The 20977-nt window shown below is 42.9% G+C and overlaps 1 protein-coding gene across 8 annotated transcripts in view; it reads right to left on the reverse strand.

Moving 5' to 3' along the window:
• Positions 1 to 15693: 15693 nt before the first annotated feature.
• The window catches only part of LOC309608508 (uncharacterized protein), a gene marked incomplete at its 5' end in the record, with an annotated part of 555765 nt that continues 550481 nt past the window's right edge, over positions 15694 to 20977 (reverse strand). For 6 of the 8 annotated variants that reach the window (XR_014232917.1, XR_014232918.1, XR_014232919.1 and 3 more), the window contains 2 exons: positions 15694 to 18838; positions 20790 to 20962. Of the gene's footprint in view, positions 18839 to 19769; positions 20963 to 20977 lie in introns of those variants that run through there. The other 2 variants (XR_014232920.1, XR_014232922.1) reach the window with 2 other exon arrangements.

Consider the following 20977-nt stretch of genomic DNA (forward strand, 5'->3'; position numbering starts at 1 on the left):
CTCAACATCACTAATTATTAGAGAAATGCATATCAAAACTACAACAAACCTCACACTGGTCAGAATGGCCATCATCAAAAAGTCTACCAATAATAAATGCTGGAGAGGCTGTGGAGAAAAAGGAACCCTCCTACACTGTTGGTGGGAATGTAAATTGGTACAACCACTATGGAGAACAGTATGGAGGTTCTTTAAAAAAGTAAAAATAGAGGTACCATATGATCCGGCAATCCTACTCCTGGGCATATATCTGGAGAAAACCATAATTCAAAAAGATACATGCATCCCAATGTTCATTGCAGCACTATTTACAATAGCCAAGATATGGAAGCAACCTAAATGTCCATCAACAGATGAATGGATAAAGAAGATGTGGCGCCCATACATACGTACATATATACATATACATATAGATATATAATGGAATATTAGTCATAAAAAAGAATGAAATAATTCCATTTGCAGCAACATGGATGGACCTAGAGATTGTCATATTGAGTGAAATAAGTCAGACAAATAAAGACAAATATCATATGATATCACTTATATGCAAAATCTAAAAAAAAAATGATACAAATGAACTTATTTACAAAACAGAAACAGGCTCACAGACTTAGAGAACAAACTTATAGTTACGGGGGTTGGGGGGAAGGGTGGGGCGGGGATAGTTAGGGAGTTTGGAATTGACATGTACGCACTGCTATGTTTAAAATGAAAAACCAACAAGGACCTACTGTATAGCACAGGGAACTCTGCTCAATGTTATGTAATGACCTAGATGGGAAAAGAATTTGAGAAAGAATAGATACATGTATATGTATAAGTGAATCATTTTGTTGTGCACCTGAAGCTAACACAACATTGTTAATCAACTACACTCCAATATAAAATAAAAAAATTAAAAAAAAGACTGGAATCTACCAAAAAAAAAAAAAGATATTCTACATCCAAAGACATAAAGAAGAAACCACGAGACAGTAGGAGGAGCGCACTCAGTATATTATCAAATCCCATACCACTTGGGTGGGCGTCCCACAAGCTGGAGAATAAGTACATTGCAGGAGTTCGAGATCTCTGAGCCCCACGCCAGTCTCCCCAGCCTAGGTGTCCAGCATCGGGAGGAAGAGACTCAAGAGCATTTGGCTTTGAAGACCAGCGGGGCTTGACTGCAGGAGCTCCACGGGACTGGGAGAAACAGACTCCACTCTTGGAGAGTGCACACAAGGTCTTGTGCACACTGGGTTCCAGAGCAAAAGCAGTGACTCCATAGGAGTCTGGGCCAGACCTACCTGATGGTCTTGGAGGGTCTCCTGGGGAGGCAGGGGTGGCTGTAGCTCTCTCTGGGGTCATAAAAGCTGGTGGCGGACATAGCGGGGACCTACACGAACTCTGGCTGGAGGCAGACACTTTGGATCCTAGGTACTGAGACCTGGCCCCACCCAACAGCCCGTAAGCTCCAGCCTCAGGCCAAACAACCGACAGGGCAGGAACACAGCCCCACCCATCAGCAGACAGGCTGCCCACAGCCACCTCTAGACACGTCCCTTGACATGGCCCCTGCTCACCAGAGGGCCAGGACCCTGTTCTACCCGCCAGTGGACAAGCACCAGCACACCCCCACCAAGAAGCCTGCACAAACCTCTAGACCAGCCTCATCCACCAGGGAGCAGACACCAGAAGCAAGGAAACTGATCTTGCAGAACTGAGTCTGCAAACACAGGTCAGAAACTACCCTGGGACCAGCTGGTCCCTGGTCCTTGGGTGATGAGAGGGAAGCGTACTGCTGGAACATATAGGACATCTCCTACAGAGCACCACTTCTCCAAAGTCAAAAAATGTAACTAAGTTACTACATACATAAAAATACAAATAGAAATTTAAACAAAATGAGATGGCAAAGGAGTATGTTCCAGACAAAGGAGAAAGATAAAACCCTAGAAGACAACTAAGTGAAGTGGAGATAGCCAATCTACTGGAAAAGGAGTTCAGAGTAATGATCGTAAAGATGATCCAAGAACTTGGGGAAAGAATGGATGCACAGTGTGAGAAGTTACAGGAAGGTTTTAGCAAAGAGTTAGAAAATATAAAGAACAACCAGACTTGAAGAATACAACAAGTGAAATGAAAAATACACTAGATGAAATCAATAGCAGAATAAATGAGGCAGAAGAACAAATCAGTGAGCTGGAAGAAAGAGTGGTAGAAATCACTGCCACAGAACAGAATAAAGAAAAAAGAATGAAAAGAAATGAGGACAGTTTAAGAGACCTCTGGGACAACGTCAAATGCAACGACATTCTCATTATAGGGGTCCCAGAAGGAAAAGAGGGAGAGAAAGGAAACAGTTACCCAAGTACAGGAAGCACAGAGAGTCCCACACAGGATAAACCTAAGGAGGAACATGCCAAGACACATGGTAATCAACTGACAAAAACTAAAGACAAAGAGAAAATATTAAAAGCAACAAGAGAAAAGCAACAAATTATGTACAAGGGAATGCCCATTAGAGATAGCTGATTTTTCAGCAGAAATCCTGCAGGCCAGAAGGGAGTGGCATGACATATGTAAAGGGATGAAAGGGAAAAACCTACAACCAAGAATATTCTACCCAGCAAGGCTCTTGTTCAGATGTGATGGAGGAATCAAAAGCTTTACAGACAAGCAAAAGCTAAAAGATTTCAGCACCACAAAACCAGCTTTACGACAAATGCTAAAGCAATTTCTCTAAGCCAAAAATAAAAAGACCACAACTAGAAACTAGAAAATTATGCATAGGAAAGCTCACTGGTGAAGGCAAACATACAGTAAAGGTAGGAAATCTCCACACACAAATACGATATCAAAACCAGTAATCATGAGAGGAGGAGAGTACAAATGCAGGATATCTGAAATGCATTTGACATTAAGAGATCAGCAACTTAAAACAAGCATGTATACACTGCTATATCAAAACCTCATGGTAACTGCAAATGAAAAATCTGTAACAGATATACACACAAAAAAGAAAAAGGAATCCAAACAACACTAAAGGTAGTCATCAAATCACAAGAGAACAAAAGTGGAAAGGAAGAAAAAAGACCTACAAAAACAAATTCAAAACAATTAACAAAATGGCAATATGAACATACATATCAAGAATTACCTTAAATGTAAACAGATTAAACACTCCAACCAGTAGACATAGACTGGCTGAATGGATACAGAAACAAGACCTGTATATATGTTGTCTACAAGAGACCCACTTCAGATATAGAGACACATACAAACTGAAAGTGAGGGTATGGAGGAAGGTATTCCATGCAAATGGAAATTAAAAGAAAGCTGGAGTAGCAATACTCATATCAGACAAAACAGACTTTAAAATAAAGGCTGTCACAAGAGACAAAGAAGGACACTACATAATGATCAAGGGATCAATCCAAGAAGAAGATATAACAATTGTAAATATATATGCACCCAACACAAGAGCACCTCAATATATAAGGCAAATGTTAACAGACATAATAAAAGGGGGAATTGACAGTAACACAATAATAATGGGGACTTTAACACTCCACTTATATCAATGGACAGATAATCCAGACAGAAAATCAGTGAGGAAACACAGGCCTTAAATGACACATTAGACCAGATGGACTTAGTTGATATTAAAGAGCATTCCATCCAAAAACAGCAGAATACACATTCTTTTCAAGTGCACAGGGAACATTCTCCAGGATAGGTCACATGCTGGGCCACACAGCAAGCCTCAGTAAATTTAAGAAAATTGAAATCATATCAAGTATCTTTTCTGACCACAATGCTATGAGATTAGAAATCAACTACAGGGAAAAAACTGCAAAAAAACATAAACATGTGGGGGCTAAACAATATGCTACTAAGCAACCAATGGATCACTAAAGAAATCAAAGAGGAAATCAAAAAATACCTAGAAACAAATGAAAATGAAAGCATGATGATCCAAAACCTACGGAATGCAGCAAAAGTAGTTCTAAGAGGGAAGTTTATGGTAATACAAGCTTACCTCAGGAAACAAGAAAAATCTCAAACAACCTATCCTTACACTAAAGAACCTACCCTTACACCTAAAGCAACTAGAGAAAGAAGAACTAACAAAACCCAAAGTTAATAGAAGGACAGAAATCATAAAGTTCAGAGCAGAAATAAATGCAATAGAGATTAAGAAAACAATAGCAAAGATAAATGAAACTAAAAGCTGGTTCTTTGAAAAGATAAACAAAATTGATAAACCTTTAGCCAGGCTCATCAAGAAAAAAAGGGAGAGCACCCAAATCAATAAAATTAGAAATGAAAAAGGAGAAGATACAACTGACACCACAGAAACACAAAGGACCATAAGGGACTACAATAAGCAACTATATGCCAATAAAATGGACAACCTAGAAGAAATGGACAAATTCTTAGAAAGGTATAATCTCCCAAGACTGAACGAGGAAGAAATAGAAAATATGAACAGACAAATCATAAATACTGAAATTGAATCTGTGATTTAAAAACTACCCAAAAACAAAAGCCCAGGACCAGATGGCTTCACAGGCAAATTCTATCAAACATATGAGAAGAGTTAACACCTATCCTTCTGAAGCTATTCCAAAAATTGCAGAGAAAGGAACACTTCCGAACTCATTCAATGAGGCCACCATCACCCTGATACCAAAACCAGACAAAGATACCACAAAAAAAAGAAAATTACAGGCCAGTATCACTGATGAACATAGATGCAAAAATCCTCAACAAAATACTAGCAAACCAAATCCAACAATACATTAAAATTATCATACACCATGATCAAGTGGGATTTATCCCAGGGATGCAAGGATTTTTCAATATACGTAAGTCAGTGTGATACACCGCACTGAAAAATTGAAGAATAAAAACCATATGACTATCTCAATAGATGCAGAAAAAGCTTTTGATAAAATTCAACATCCATTTATGATCAAAACTCTCCAGAAAGTGGGCATACAGGGAATTTACCTCAACATAATAAAAGCCGTATTTTTGTGGACAAACCCACAGCTAACATCATACTCAATGGTGAAAAGCTGAAAGCATTTCTTCTAAGATCAGGAACAAGACAAGGATGTCCACTGTCACCACTTTTATTCAACACAGTTTTGGAAGTCCTAGCCACAGCAATCAGAGAAGAAAAAGAAATAAAAGGGACCCAAATTGGAAAAGAAGTAAAACTGTCACTGTTTGCAGATGATATGATATTATATATAGAAAATCCTAAAGACACTACCAGAAAACTACTATAACTCATCAGTGAATTCAGTAAAGTTGCAGGATACAAAATTAATACACAGAACTCTGCTGTGTTTCCATACACTAACAATGAAAGATCAGAAAGGGAAATTAACGAAACAACCCCATTTACCATTGCATCAAAAATAATAAAATATCTAGGAATAAACCTACCTAAGGAGGCAAAAGACCTGTACTCCAAAAACTATAAGAAGCTGATGAAAGAAACAGAAGATGACACAAAGAAATGGAAAGACACACTGTGTTCTTGGATTGGAAGAATGAACATTGCCAAAATGACCATACTACCCCAGGAAACCTACAGGTTCAATGTGACCCCTATCAAATTATCAATGGCATTTTCCACAGAAGTAGAACAAAAAGTTTAAAAATATGTATGGAAACACAAAAGACCCTGAACAGCCAAAGCAATCTTGAGAAAGAAAAACGGAGCTGGAGGAATCAGGCTTCCTGACTTCAGACTATACTACAAAGCTACAGTCATCAAAACAGTATGGTACTGGCCCCCAAACAGAAATATAGATCAATGGGACAGTATAGAAAATCCAGAGATAAACCCGCACACATATGGTCAGCTAATCTATGACAAAGGAGGCAAGAATATACAATGGAGAAAAGACACTCTCTTCAGTAAGTGGTGCTGGGAAAACTGGACAGCTACATGTAAAAGAATAAAATTACAACATTCTCTAACACCATACACAAAGGTAAACTCAAAATGGATTAAAGACCTAAATGTAAGACCGGACACTATAAAAATCTTAAAGGAAAACATAGGCAGAACACTCTCTGACACAAATTGCAGCAAGATCTTTTTTGATCCACCTCCTAGAGTAATGAAAATAAAAACAAAAATAAACAAGTGGGACCTAATTAAACTTTTTTTTTTTTTTAATTTTTGGCTGCATTGGGTTTTCATTGCTGTGCGTGGGCTTTCTCTAGTTGTGGAGAGCGGGGGCTACTTCTCATTGTGGTGTGCAGGCTTCTCATTGCGGTGGCTTCTCTTGTTGCAGAGCACAGACTCTAGAGCACAGGCTCAGTAGTTGTGGCACATGGGCTCAGTAGTTGTGGCTCACTGGCTCTAGAGTGCAGGCTCAGTAGTTGTGGCACACAGGGTTAGCTGCTCCGTGACATGTGGGATCTTCCTGGACCAGGGCTCAAACCCATGTCCCCTGCATTGGCAGGCGGATTCTTAACCACTGCGCCACCAGGGAAGCCCGGACCTAATTAAACTTAAAGGCTTTTGCACAGCAAAGGAAACCATAAACAAAATGAAAAGACAATCCACAGAATGGGAGAAAATATTTGCAAATGAAGCAACTGACAAGGGATTAATCTCAAAAATATACAAACAGCTCATGCAGCACAATATCAAAAAAAAAAACCAAACAACCCAATCAAAAAAATGGGTGGAAGATCTAAATAGACATTTCTTCAAAGAAGACATACAGATGGCCAAGAGGCACATGAAAAGATGTTCAACATCACTAATTATTAGAGAAATGCAGATCAAAACTGCAATGAGTTATCACCTCACACTGGTCAGAAGGGCCATCATCAAAAAATCTACAAACAATAAATGCTGGAGAGGGTGTAGAGAAAAGGCAACCCTCCTACACTGTTGGTGGGAATGTAAACTGGTACAGTCACTATGGAGAACAGTATATAGGTTCTTTAAAAAACTAAAAATAGAACTACCATATGATCTAGCAATCCCACTCCTGGGCATATATCCAGAGAAAACCATAATTCGAAAAGATACATGTACCCCAATGTTCAGTGCAGTACTATTTACAATAGCCATGACATGGAAGCAACCTAAATGTCCATCACTGGAGGAATGGATAAAGAAGATGTGGTACATATATACAATGGTATATTACTCAGTCATAAAAAAGAACAAAATAATGCCATGTGCAGTGACATGGATGGACCTAGACATTATCATACTGGGTGAAGTAAGTCAGACAGAGAAAGACAAATATCATATGATACTGCTTATATGTGGAATATAAAAAAATGGCACAAATGAACCTATTTACAAAACAGAAATAGAGTCACAGATGTAAAAAGCAAACTTACCATTACCAAGGGGAAAAGGGGGGGAGGGATAATTTGGGAGATTGGGATTGACATATACACACTACTATATACAAAATAGATAATAAGAACCTACTGTATAGCACAGGGAACTCTATTCAATACTCTGTAATGACCTATATGGGAAGAGAATCTAAAAAAGAGTGGAGATATACATATATGTATAACAATCACTTTGCTGTATACCTGAAACTAACACAACATTGTAAATAAACTGTATTTCAATAAAAAATTTAAAAATGGATTAAAGGGCTTCCCTGGTGGCGCAGTGGTTGAGAGTCTGTCTGCCAGTGCAGGGGACGTGGGTTCAGGCCCTGGTCTGGGAGGATCCCGCATGCCGCGGAGCGGCTGGGCCCGTGAGCCACAGTTGCTGAGCCTGCGCATCTGGAGCCTGTGCTCCGCAGCGGGAGGGGCCGCGATGGTGAGAGGCCCGCGCACCGCGGTGAGGAGTGGCCCCCACTTGCCGCAACTGGAGAGAGCCCTCGCACAGAAACGAAGACCCAACACAGCCATAAGTAAATAAATAAATAAATTTTAAAAAAAATGGATTAAAGACCTAAATGTAAGACCAGATCCTATAAAACTCCTAACAAAAAACATAAGCAGGACACTCTTTGACATAAATCTCAGCAATATCTTTCTGGATCCATCTCCTAGAGTAATGGAAACAAGAACAAAAATAAACAAAATGGGATCTAATTAAACTTAAAAGCTTTTGTGCAGCAAAGGAAACCATAAACAAAATGAAAAAAAACCTACAGAATGGGAGAAAATATTTGCAAATAACGCAATCGAGAAGGGATTAATCTCCAAAACATACAAACAGCTCATACAGCTCAGTATCAAAAAAAACAAACAACTCAATCAAAAAATGGGCAGAAGATCTAAATAGACACTTCACCAAAGAAGACATACAGATGGCCAAGAGGAACATGAAAGGTTGCTCAACATCGCTAATTATTAGAGAAATGCAAATCAAAACTATGAGTTATCACCTCACACTGGTCGGAATGGGCATCATCAAAAAGTCTACCAAAAATAAAAAAGCTGGAGAGGGTGTGGAGAAAAAGGAACCCTCTTACACTGTTGGTGGGAGTGTAAATTGGTACAGCCACTATGGAGAATAGTATGGAGGCTCTTCAAAAAACTAAAAAAGAGCTACCATATGATCCAACAATCCCACTCCTGGGCATATATCCAGAGAAAACCATAATTCAAAAAGATACATGCACCCCAATGTTCATTGCAGCACTATTTACAGTAGTCAAGACATGGAAGCAACCTAAATGTCCATCAACAGATGAATGGATAAAGAAGATGTGGTACACACACACACACACACACACACACACACAAAATACACAATGGAATATTACTCAGTCATAAAAAATAATGAAATAATGCCATGTGCAGCAATATGAATGGACCTAGAGACTATCATACTAAGTGAAGTAAATCAGACAAATATCATATGATATCGCTTATATGTGGAGTCTAAAAAAATGATACACATGAACTTATTGACAAAACAGAAAGAGACTCACAGATACAGAAAACAAACTTATGGTTACCAAAGGGGAAAGGGGGGTGGGGGAGAGTGATAAATTAGAAGGTTGGGATTAACATGTACACACTACTATATATAAAATAGATAACCAACAAGGACCTACTGCATAGCACAGGGAACTATACTCAATATTTTATAATAACCTATAAGGGAAAAGAACCTGAAAAGGAAAAGGAATCTGTATGTATACTAAATCACTGTGCTGTATACGTGAAACTAAAACGATGTTGTAAATCAACTATACTTCAATAAAAAAGTTTTTAAAAATAACTATTGCTGGAAGATACTGAAGAGAAAACAAAAGCAGAAGTTCTGGAGGGGAATAGACCCCTATAGGAAGAAAGTCACTAGGTGAGTTTCCCATTTTTTTTTTTTTTTTTTTTTTGCGGCTTTTGTCCTTTGGTCAACCTCTGTCCCTCCCAAGCAGGACAGCTAAGACCTGGGTAGAATCCAGTGGATCTCCTTTTTTTTTTTTTTTTTTTAAAGGAACTCCTTTATTTATTTATTTATTTATTAATTTTTGGCTGTGTTGGGTCTTCGCTTCTGTGCGAGGGCTTTCTCTAGTTGCGGCAAGTGGGGGCCACTCTTCATCGCAGTGCGCAGGCCTCTCACTAACGCGGCCTCTCTTGTTGCAGAGCACAGGCTCCAGACGCGCAGGCTCAGCAGTTGTGGCTCAGGGGCCCAGCTGCTCCGTGGCATGTGGGATCTTCCCAGACCAGGGCTCGAACCCGTGTCCCCTGCATTGGCAGGCAGATTCTCAACCACTGCGCCACCAGGGAAGCCCTCCAGTGGATCTTCTAACTTGAAGAACAAGAACTAGTTTGAGGCAATTTAACTAAAATCACTTGTAACCCCACTAGTACACACTAGCAATCATCTCACACAGAGAAAGAATTGTATTTCATACGCCTGTCCTCACAGGTACAAGGATGGGAACGTGTACCTGAGATCGTTCAAAGACAAAGGACTGACCTCAGGCAGCACACGGTTGCTGTACAATGACTGTTCCCCTCCTTTCTCCTCTTCCTTCTCAAGGAACACGAACAATGGTCTCAAGAGTTCACATTTCACAGCCCCAGTTCTCTTTTGGCCCCTTCTCTGAGCTCAGATAGTCTAATAAAACTTAAAAGAAGGGCATCTGTCTGTGGATGATGGTCCCATAAATATTACTGAGCAGAGAACCTTCAAATACCAAAGAAATCTTAAGTTCAAGGCGTTGCTAGAAAAAAATAGAGTAGGACAAAGTCACTTTGGCGGGATACTTAATATTCAAAGGAAAGAGAAACTTGTAACCACTAAAGGAATTAGGCAGCAAATTCTTCTTTCATCCAGAAACAGGGCTGGGACTGATAGGATTAAGGCAATTAGCCTTGGGCCATCCATGGGAGATTTAAAGTGGTCCCTGGTCCTGGCCACCATCACAACCAGGCCTTCACGATTCTATCTTCCTTGCTTATTTTTATGCATTTGTCTATTTTAACAGTGTGGGTTTAAGAAGCTGCCTTGTCCCACCTCCATGGTGGCTCATTCTTAGCAGTAAAAGGCACGGCTCTGGTCTGTCAAGGCCTTTGTCAGGAAAGCTTTTGGGAAAAGTGGACAAGTCTAGCTGATCTCAGCCTGACATGGGGAAACCCTGCCCAGGAGTTTGGTTTGGGGGGTTAGGACATCTCAGGGCCTTCATAGGCTCACATCATCCCTTCGTTCCAAATCACTGAGGTCAGGCTTGGTCTTCAGTGTTCCAGCCATAAGCACGCAGCCTGTGGGTGAGAACTGGCTGGGCAGCTGGCAAGGCCTTTTGAGCACTCACCCTTAGCCAGTGCTGGAAGAGCCTGTGTTTGGTGAAAGCAGTGGGCTTGTAAGCAGCTCTTTACAGGAAACCACCCTCAGTAGGAAGCCCCTTTTCCTGTCACTTTAGCAAAGCCGTATTGTAACTAACTTTTTTTTTTTAAGCATTAAAAAATTTTTTAAAATTCATTATTTATAAATTTATTTATTTTATTTATTTATTTTTGGCTGCGTTGGGTCTGCGTTGCTGTGTGCAGGCTTTCTCTAGTTGTGGCGAGCAGGGGCTACTCTTTGTTGCGGTGCGCGGGCTTCTCATTGCGGTGGCTTCTCTTGTTGCGGAGCACAGGCTCTAGGCACGCGGGCTTCAGTTGTTGTGGCTCGCGGGCTCTAGAGCGCAGGCTCAGTAGTTGTGGCGCACGGGCTTAGTTGCTCTGCTGCATGTGGGATCTTCCCGGACAAGGGCTCAAACCCGTGTGCCCTGCATTGGCAGGTGGATTCTTAACCACTGCGTTACCAAGGAAGCCCATAACTAACTTTTAAACTAGGCACCCCCATGATCTACTCATCTCGGTCCAAGCATACCTTTCAAATCTTTCAATCACACACAATACCTCGCCTAACTTGTAATTAATAGATGACCAGATCTCTTCCTTAGCTTCCCTTTCAGTAATCTCCCAAACAAACTGTGTGAATAAGACAACATCTAGGGACTTCCCTGGTGGCACAGTGGTTAAAAATCCACCTGCCAATGCAGGGGACACGGGTTCGAGCCCTGGTCCGGGAAGATCCCACATGCTGCGGAGCAACTAAGCCCATGCGCCACAACTACTGAGCCCACGTGCCACAACTACTGAAGCCCGCACACCTAGAGCCCGTGCTCTGCAACAAGAGAAGCCACCGCGATGAGAAGCCAGCGCATTGCAATGAAAAGTAGCCCCCCACTTGCTGCAACTAGAGAAAGCGTGCGTGCAGCAACGAAGACCCAACACAGCCAAAAATAAGTAAGTTAATTAATTTTAAAAAACACAAAAGAGCTTAAAAAAAAATGATAACACCTAGAGGGGGAATTCCCTGGCGGTCCAGTGGTTAGCGCACTCACTGCCAAGGGCCCGGGTTCCATCCCTGGTCGGGGAACTAAGATCCCATAAGCCTTGAGGTGTGGCCAAAAAAGATAATATCTAGAGGAAGATCACGAGGAGTCGGCAAGCCTACACACAGTGGGGGGATGGCGACGACTCTGACCCCCTACCTCAATGATTAACTGAGATTACTTCCCTGTTTTCCTTTAAAAAGTTTCATGAAAAGGGAACACTCCTGCACGGTTGGTGGGAATGTAAATTGATACAGCCACTATGGAGAACAGTACAGAGATTCCTTGAAAAACTAAAAATAGAACTACCATATGACCCACCAATCCCACTACTGGGCATATACCCTGAGAAAAGCATAATTCAAAAAGGGTCATGTACCACAGTGTTCATTGCAGCTCTATTTACAATAGCCAGGACACAGAAGCAACCTAAATGTCCATCGACAGATGAATGGATAAAGAAGATGTGGCACATATATACAATGGAATATTACTCAGCCATAAAAAGGAACGAAATTGAGTTATTTTTAGTGAGGTGGATGGACCTAGAGTCTGTCATACAGAGTGAAGTAAGTCAGAAAGAGAAAAACAAATACCTTATGCTAACGCATATACACGGAATCTAGAAAAATGGTACTGATGAACCTAGTGGTAGGGCAGGAATAAAGATGCAGACATTGAGAACGGACTTGAGGACACAGGGTAGGAAGGGGAGGCTGGGACGTAGTGAGCAAGTAGCACTGGCATATATACACTACCAAATGTAAAACAGATAGCTAGTGGGAAGCTGCTGCATAGCACAGGGAGATCAGCTCGGTGCTTTGTGACCACCTAGAGGGGTGGGATAAGGAGGGTGGGAGGGAGGCTCAAGAGGGAGGGGATATGGGGATATATGTATGCATATAGCTCATTCACTTTGTTGTACAGCAGAAATTAACACAACACTGTAAAGCAATTATACTCCAATAAAGATGTATCAAAAAAAAAAAAGCTTCATGGCTGAGCAGAATCTTGGGAGGTGGTTTTTGGGGGACACTGAGTCCACCATCTCCCCAGATTGCTGGCATTCTGATTAAAGGCACCTTTCTTCTCTACCATTTATGAGTATGTAATTGATTTTGTAAGCGGCGAGAAGCGGGACCCTAATTTATTTGGTAACAGACTCAGTTCTCTCTTAGGAACTCACTTTTTAGAGAAGGGGGGATAGCAAAGTATACAGTGGTGAAATGGTACACTTTATTCTCTTTAGGGCACAAATCCTGGGCTCTTTTTCTTAGAAAAGCAAGCTCAGGAGCACTGCAGCGAGGGAATTATTGTAAAATTAATTTCCCCTTAGTTGACTCCTCAATGCAAAGTCAGAGGTGAAGACCATTTTCCAAGACCTCACCTTGATTCCTCCTCCAGCTTCATTTTCAGTCTTCAGAAGTCCCTGGGCTGAGTGCCTCAGCCTGAGAGAAGGCTGGCCCTGAGTCAGCCCTGGGGTGGCTTGAAGGAGAGCACTGCCCATGGAGAGGAGGAGATGGGGAAACTGGACTTTCCCAGCTCTATCCAGCACATGCTATATGATGACCTCTTCCAAATTCCCTAAGGTTATCTTCTTGGGTCAACATCACGTGTTACCGAGCCCAAGTCTGTACTGCTCTTACTGACACGTTCTTGATATTGAAGCCCACACTGTCCCCAGGAAGGGCTTTACTCAAAGCTTCATGGTGCATTTCAACAGATTTTACTTCAGCTGTAACACTGACTGGAGCAAAGGTGACCACCATGCCAGGTTTGAGAACACCAGTCTCCACTCGACCCACAGGGACAGTACAAATACCACCAATTGTGTAGACGTCCTGGAGGGGGCAGACACAAGGAATACACTGGCTGGCATTTTGACGAGTCAATCTATGGGAGAAGGGATCCTCTTGCCTCAGAGGAGGCTGTTTCAGATGAGGTATCCCAGCGTCCCTTTTTAATGGGATTCATATTGGCCATGTCTTTTGGTTTTACCTGGGATGCTGTTAGCACACACTTCTGGTCTTACCTCTTTGTAGACCTCGGGGGGTCAGGGGGAAAGAGCTCTGTCTCCTTTTCTGGGGTTTTCATGAGTGCCACCTGTAGGCTTAAAGCCTGTTCTGCTGGGACTCTGATGTCAAGCTGTTCTGGTGAAAAACTTCAGGGTGAGGTCTATCAGAAAGTTAATCAGCTCATTCCTCCACTGTCAATTTTACCCAAGGCTCCTGTGGGAAATTAGGTGCCTCAAGTCCGAGGGAGCCTCAAGTCCAAGGGTGCCCCTGGGCCTCTTCTTTAGAATGTTCCTCTCCACCATATGAGAGGCTCTTGTCGTATTGTTTTTCTTATGTTTTAGCCTAGGGCAATCTGTTTTCCTTCCCCAATGGTGACTTACAGCCAAAAAAATTGGCATTTCATTTTGCATCTTGTTTGTTCCCTGTTGAACACTTGAAAAGCAACATCTACCGAGAAGGGTTCATTCCAAATGCACTATCTAATCTTTGCAACTTTCTTCTGATATTTGAGGCACTTCCCCCCCCCCACAAAAAAAAGGTCAAATTTACCATTCTAATATATTCAGGGGCCTCGGGATATGCATTAGTATGACATCTGTAGGCCTGATAAATCCTTTCCAAAAATTCAGAGAGGTATTCATTTGTTTTGCTGAATTTCTTGGATTTTGTTCAAATTCTTGCTTTGGTTCCCTTTTCAAAGCCCAGCCAAGATGCACTAACATGTAATGCTCTAATAAGGGCAGTCCTCCCTCACTGGGGCCACAATTTGGTTCAGCTGTGGGTGCTGCCAAGTGGGCTTCAGGTGTAGAGGATCCTCCCTATAAGAAGGGTTGTGATCTTTTCAGTTAAAGAAGTCTGAGAAACTCAGCTGACTGGTCATTTGCATTTAGCCCCCTATATGAGGCAATAGCAATGAAAACTGCCCTGCCCTGGGAGTGGCTCCTGGACCAAGCTGGGTGCCCTTTCGGGTCTTAGATGGTGATACCAGACCAAGTCCCCATACTCCAGAAAATAACACAGGATTTTCTAATTGATCCTTATAAGGAGGGACCATCCTGAGCCCCAATGTCGGGAATTGGGGCTGGATAGGAACGGAAGGTGGTGGAAGGGGTGGATATATTGGCATAGCGGCCAGAGTGGCTGGGACAGTGAACTCACCTGGAGGAGTGAAGGTTTGAAGCAACATATCCTCACTCTCATTCCCTTTTCTTATTTTCCTTGACGTAATAGCACAAGTGCTTGCACATAAAGGATTTCATCATTCTCCCCCACTTCCTCACAAAATAGCTAGAGAGTCACTCAAAAGCCACTGTAAAACCATGAATAGCAATTGATCACCTCTAACCATTAAAAGGATGCCTTTTTGCTTTGGCGTCAACCAACCTGGTGACAATGCAATTGAAAAGAAACTTGGTCACTGCATTGAGGTACAACAATTTAAGATAATTATTAAAATTATGACTGATATCATTTATCAGGATATACTAGCATTTTAGGAGTTCCATATAATTTCTAGAATGTGTATATTAATAACATTTACCCACATGATACAATTTAAAAAGTGTTATCACCACCTATTTGACACTGCTTATCACGTAATTTAACATACTAAATAAGCCTAATTAGTATTTCTCTCTTGAGGATGGAGAGAAAACAATTTGAGGTGTTCCAGGGACCCTTTGGAAAACCTCAAAGTTAGCTAGAGGTCAAATGAACTTCATTTGGAATTCGATTTTGGGGAAGTTTGTCAAAATATAAAAAAGCTTAAACCAGTGGTAATAAAAGATCTTAATGGCAAATACAAATCACTTAAAGAAATTCACAATTACCAAAAGTGGTTCCACAATTACCAAAAGTGGTTCAATACTTTAAAACAACTTTGTCCTCTTAGAGAACCAGATTCAGGTTCTGTACCATTTGACCTTTAACATTCATTTTCTTAATTAAATTCAGTCTTATCTTAGCCAATCCTGACCATGCACAAAACCCTTTCAGTGTTCTTCCTCCACAAACCTTCCACAATTTTCTGTATCCATACTAATCTGTCCTTCACTTTCTTTTCCATTCAGAAACAACCAGCTCAAGGACAAAACCACCTTTTTCCCTTTAACAAAATACATTTTCATTCCTCATACCTTCTTTGCTGAAAACACACATCCTACCTCTTTGCATACTGAAATGTTTCCCTCATCATTTTACTCTCAGTGAAAACCAAGAGGCAAGTAATTGTAAACTGTTTATCATACCAGTATCTCCTGATTGACAAACTTATGCTTTAGTCTTCCTCCCTGCCCAGCAACTAATGTTTGAATATTTTATCCTATTTGAAATGACCCAGATAGTCAATGAATTCTCTTCATTGAACTTAGTTTGAAAATTTCAAGTTGTGAAAATCTGGAGAGACTATTTTACAAAAGCATAAGTATTCCTAGAGAGTTTGCCTAAAACTCTTACCTCATTTACCTCTATTTTGTTTATTTAAAAGCTTTGTCATATTGTTATTTTTCTTGCTGACAAACTTTGTAACAGGAATAAGGTCTTATTTAACTTCTAGTAAACCTAGGCACAATAAAAGTATTATACTTAATGTTGATTACTCAAGACATGTCTGTATTAATCACACCAACAAGCTTAAGCTAACTTTAATACCAGATATTAATGCAATACTGAATATTTCCTAGATCATGTGAACCCAAAAGTCTTTCTGGTCGGTCTCCTCCATATTTGAACATGAATATAAGCACTTAATTTCCTTCAAGCCAATCAAACAGAGCCCGCACCCCAACCCCAAATCAATTGTGGCAAAGTCGCACATCTACAACTCACGTACAAACTCAAACACAGGGACCTCTCAGTTCCCATTCCAAAATCTCAGCCATGAATCAGGTCCAACAATATAAAATCCATCAGTTACAAAAGAGGTTGGATTCAAATTGGGTTTCTGGCAGATGGGACAAATTAAGGTCACCTGTCTAGATGGCTAAACCTTTTTTACTAATATTTATGGAAAAGGCACTTCTATTTCTATTTGTAGCATTTGGTGATTTGGGGAACCAAGTGGAACCTTTCTCTTCTTCCTGGGAATGTCCCACTTTTAGCCAAGAACAGACAGGGTTTTTTGTTCCTTTCCCCCATTTGACATCAGTAAAAATTTTAAATATCAAAAAACTGATTTGGATGTAAATGGAGAAACAGTACCAAACGAAATGAAACGAAAAAACCCAAAGGACAAACAGAAAATCCTAAATGAACCCTCAGGTTTGGTCTTCGGGTTTTACATATACCAAGGACACAGGAGGCCATAAACGACGGAATTAACACAGCAAGGGTAGCAGTACATGGTGCACAGGGTCCCAAGGTAACCCTGCCTAAACCCCTTCTGTAGATCCTAACAGGTACTCTGGCCACACACGGTTACAATAAAATATCATCTTCCTCTCACCCACGGGTTCATGGCTGTAATCAGATCACTTACCCAAAATGTGCCTCACAGCACTTCAGGGATAGTTGAAACATTCCCCATTTTTAAAGACAGAAGTTCAAGACAAACAAAACACAAACTGCACACACAAATGCTAGCATCCAAACAAACAAACAAACTGGTTCACAAATCGGCTAAAAGTCCAACAACTCTTTCCTCTCTCCAACAGGGCACCCCAAACAAACTGACTTATTCTGGGGAAAAAGCCTCAAACAGAGAGGAAATGCAACTACCTCCAACAGGTTACCTCAAACAAGTTGGCTTATTCCGGAGAAAAAGCCCCAAACAAAAGGGATATAAAATTCCCAGCTGTACACAGGGGAGCGACTTACCCTACTGTATCGAGCCCATCAGTTCCCAAATGTCGATTCCTTGCTCTAACTGCCAAGCGCTGGGGCAGCTGGTGCTGCTTTGGCAAATTTTGAAGGGTAGATCCTCAGGACAAGTGATCCCGGCAGCTGTTAGGGCCTTATCTGAAAATTTCCCAACCAGGGCCAGCTAGCCACGAGTAGCAAGGCTGGCTGGCTGGCTGGCCAACATTTGTTTCCAAGTCCAAGCTCCTACTGCTTGCTGCAGGACACGCCAATAAATCGAGAGACGAGTTGCTGGGGCAAGGAATGGCGACTTTGGTAGGGAAGCCAACAGACTGAGAAGATGGTGGACTTGTGTCCCCCAAAAACATCTTGCCTGAGTTGGAACTCAGGCTTCTTCTAACTAAAAGGAGAGGGAGTCAGGTCAAATGTTTCCTGGTTCCCATCAGCCTCTGGTGGGGATGTGTTACTTTCTTCCTCCCTGCAGTCATTCACAGGTGGGCCTGGTCAGGATGATTCCTGTGAGCTAAACAAGGGTATTTTAGCTTAATGCTTGTTACCTACCTGGGAGACAGGGTTCCCAGAGATGGGCCAGAATGTTTAATTTAAGCTTATAGGCAACATCCCTTTACTGATTAACTTGTATAGAATACAAAGGTTTTTCCCTATTACACAGGGACTAGGGCAAGGAAAGACACTGCAACAACTGTGGATGAGGAAAGAGAACTGTTAAAATGTGTCCAGTGGGACAGAGGGACTTATAAGTTGGAGATTCTCATCCTGCACTCCCAAAGATTCCCAGCAATTACCAGGACTATTTCCAAAAGATTCTCCAGATGATTCTGATGCAGGGGGGGTCTATGTAAAAGTTTTTTGGGGAAACATTTCTTTAGAAACCCTAATAGGGTTCCCTGCAGGCTTGTTGTCTAGAGTGACAGAATCAGGAAAAGAGATGGGAGGGGTGGAGAGAACAAAGGGATCTGAGTAGCATATAAGTCATCTGTTGCTATATAACAATCTATCTCAAATCAACAACACTTATTTAGCTCGAGTCCACTGGGTGATTCTTTTCACCTGCGCTAGGCTCAGCCAAGCTGCGATGGATTTACTCACATGTCTGGGGTCAGGTGGCCAATGGGCTGGATGATTCAAGACGGCCTCTCTCTCAGCTGGGTCTTTGGGGGTCCTGGGCCATGTCATCTAGCAGAATAGTCAGGGTTTGCGCACATGGAGGCAGATTCCAGGAGTAACAAGAGATTTTCAAGTTTCCTCTTGCCTCACCTTTGATATCTTCTTCTTGGCCAAAACAAGTCACCTGTCCAAGCCCAGCCTCAGGAGGTGAGGGTTGCCCAAGATTGTGGATATGGGAAGGCATGAGCAAACACAGGGGCCTAAGTCTACCCAATGGAGGAATGAGACGACACAAAAGACAACTAATTATAAAATAAAAATAAATAGGAGGTTCCTGAGATTGAGTGGGTCAGGTGATCTCGACCCTGACTTCAGAAAGAAAGAGTACCGGCCAAGGCACCTGGAGCCCAGCTCCACTGGAGTGAGGGTTTGGAGGAAGAGCTATGGGAGCCTAAAGTCAGGGAAGCTCCCTCCCCCAGTCCTCCACAGCCTCTAAAACTGGAGCCTGCACTCAAACAGGTCTGAAAGAGCCACAGTAAGACGGGGAACTGGGTCCAGTCCAGGATCCCTCACTGCTCCCGCGGGCGCAGGGCTGAGGCAGCTGGGGCTTCTGGGCTCTCAGCAGGTGCGGCCCCGAACCTGGGAGCCAGCTGAACCCCCTGCGGGCCCGACTCTCCCGGAGACAGTCCAGGGGCCTCGGCCTCCTCCGCATACCAGACCTGCCCCTCGCCGGCGGCCGCTGCCCGCAGCTGGCCTGGAGGATGCTCAGGAGCGCCCTGGCTCTTGCTCATCTCCTGGTCTCGGTCTTTCCGCGGCTGGCGGGCGGGCGGACTCCCTGTCGGATTCCCTCACTCCAGGTCCTGGCCTGACAGGGCGCCTACTCCTTGGCCTCCTGGTTCCGTTTGCCTCAGCTCTCTACCCTGGACACAGGCGTGACCTCTCTCAGCAACTATCTACGACTCCAAGGGCCTCAGCCAATCCCTAACTGTCCTAGCCAATCAACAAGGGCCCCAGCCAAACAACAAGGGCCCCACCAACCCCTCACCATGGCCCTAGCCAATCCCCAACGGCCCCAGCCAATCAACAACAGCTCTAGCCAATCCCCAACGGCCCCAGCCAATCGACAACAGCTCTAGCCAATCACCAACGGCCCCAGCCAATCAACAACAGCTCTAGCCAATCCCCAACGGCCCCAGCCAATCAACAACAGCTCTAGCCAATCCCCAACGGCCCCAACCAAACCCCAAGGCCTGCATCCGGCCCCCAGCGACTCTCAACGACCCTGGATCTTAACCTCCTTTTCTGGCGGGGTGGGCACTGATGCTGGGCGGGCTCCTTAGAGGAGGCAGTGTTTAGGGGGCTGGAAGCTGACAAGTGAAGACGGTCTTCAGGGTGTCGTGTTGTAAGCTAAGGATAAGGACGGCGTGATATCCTGGAGGGGTGCCTGGAGAAGGTCGTGACTTTGGAAACCTTTCTGGTCACTAGTGTGCGGCTGGACCTTAGAAGCAGAGGAGCAGGTGAAGAGAGACACCAATGGGTAGGAAAGTAGAGGCTAGATCCTGAGGCCTCCATGTCCGGAAAGAAGAGGGCTGAGGGGTGCCATCAGATGTGTGATGTAGAAGGAAGTTCTGGGAACAGTGAGGGCAATGGACAAAGTTCTCGGGCAGGTCTGCGACAGGAAGCTGGCCAGGAGATTGTGTGGGTGACCTAGGTAGAGGGGAGCACGACCTGGGCTAGGGATGGCCCTTACGGTGCAGAATGGCCGACTTTCTTTTTTTTTAAGCTATAAACAAGAAGTATGAATGTATGTCACAGACCAATCATTCTGATGGGGGTGGGGCTGGGAGGACATCCAGCCAAGGGTGAAGATGGCTGAGTTTAGTAGCTGATTTATCCCCTGCCCTTAACTGAGATGGGGAGGCAGGGGTAAAGGAAGTCAAGGGTATGCTGGAGAGAAAGGGGTGTGTACAGTTCAATTTGAGAGATGCTTCATTTGTAAACAGAGATACCCTGGGCTCACCTAAGATTCACAGGGAGAGGTCCAGTGTGTGGACAGGGCATCAGAAATGGGCTGGATTCATCAACATAAATGTGGAGCCACGGAACTGGATGAGCTCTGAGAGAGGTGAGCTCAGAAATTGGTGGACAGCCCCATCCCAGGGCCAGGTAGAGGGAGAGAAACTTCGTCGGAGTCTGAGGAGGTCAGGG

The sequence above is a fragment of the Balaenoptera borealis genome (assembly GCF_965194805.1).
Source record: "Balaenoptera borealis genome assembly, chromosome: 12".
Classification (NCBI taxonomy): Eukaryota; Metazoa; Chordata; class Mammalia; order Artiodactyla; family Balaenopteridae; genus Balaenoptera; species Balaenoptera borealis.